Source organism: Corvus brachyrhynchos, unplaced genomic scaffold (assembly GCF_000691975.1).
Source record: "Corvus brachyrhynchos isolate BGI_N302 unplaced genomic scaffold, ASM69197v1 scaffold47, whole genome shotgun sequence".
NCBI classification, from domain to species: domain Eukaryota; kingdom Metazoa; phylum Chordata; class Aves; order Passeriformes; family Corvidae; genus Corvus; species Corvus brachyrhynchos.
In genome coordinates, this window is record NW_008239292.1 from 809,656 (window position 1) to 810,000 (window position 345).

Genomic DNA, 345 nt, shown 5'->3' on the forward strand with positions numbered 1-345 from the left:
GGTCCCTGCGGGGCGTCTCTGTCCCCATCACGCTGGGGATGTCCTGGCTGGGGACAGGGAGGTGACTCCGGCTGCCCCCGCGGCCCGGGACGGATTTCCAGCCTGTGCAGGGGGAGGGAGGAACAAGGCCAGGGCCATCCCGGTCCCCCAGTGGGATTTCTCCCGTCCCGCAGGTTAAACCCCACTGGAGTGGGATGCCTGAGGGTCGGGATGGAAGTGTCTCCCCCAGAGCAGGGACAGCCCAGAGCCGCGGTGAGCGTGGACGAGCGGAACCAATCCATGTTCAGCCGATTTATAGACGGGAGCAAAACCAATAACCGACAGAATTTATAAATTAATCCAGGC